The sequence below is a fragment of the Triticum aestivum genome, chromosome 4D, assembly GCF_018294505.1.
Source record: "Triticum aestivum cultivar Chinese Spring chromosome 4D, IWGSC CS RefSeq v2.1, whole genome shotgun sequence".
Classification (NCBI taxonomy): Eukaryota; Viridiplantae; Streptophyta; class Magnoliopsida; order Poales; family Poaceae; genus Triticum; species Triticum aestivum.
In genome coordinates, this window is record NC_057805.1 from 376,561,593 (window position 1) to 376,562,193 (window position 601).

Sequence of the window (601 nt, forward strand, 5' to 3'; positions counted from 1 at the left end):
GGAGCGAGCCCCGTCGAGGTACTGCTGCCGCCGTTCCCGTCGTGTTGACCGGTTTTCTGAAAAAAAACCTTTTGTTTAAAAAAAACCCTAGATCGGTTTTTTTTCGGTTTTCTTATTTTACGAGCGTTCACCGAACCGTTCGTTTTAACGAACGCGTTCATCGGTTTTTCTCTGTTAACGAACGTCCGTTATTTAACCGTTCGTCCGTTTTTCTTTTCGGTGGATTTTCTCGTTATTTTCTCAGATTCGATTTCTGATCGAATCTTCGTTTTTGTTTAACTTCTCGCTCGTTTATCGGAATCAGGTGATTCAAGCGCCTAGAGTTTCGTCTCAAAATTCTCTTTCCGTTTAACCTACTCAAACAAGTTTTTGCTACAGTAAAATTTGACCTAGATCCAGATTAGCAAATGAAGTTTCTTTCTTCCGCCGTTTGACTTTCGTTGTTTCTTTCGAGTTGATTCTTTTTGCAAACCGAAGTTCTTAAGTTGAACTTTCTGGTTGGATCTTTCATTCGAGTTTTACCTGTGCATTAGTTGAGTACTGATTGTATGCTTGTTTGTTTGCGATAGAGTACCCGGAGTGTGCCGCTTGTTACTTCGAA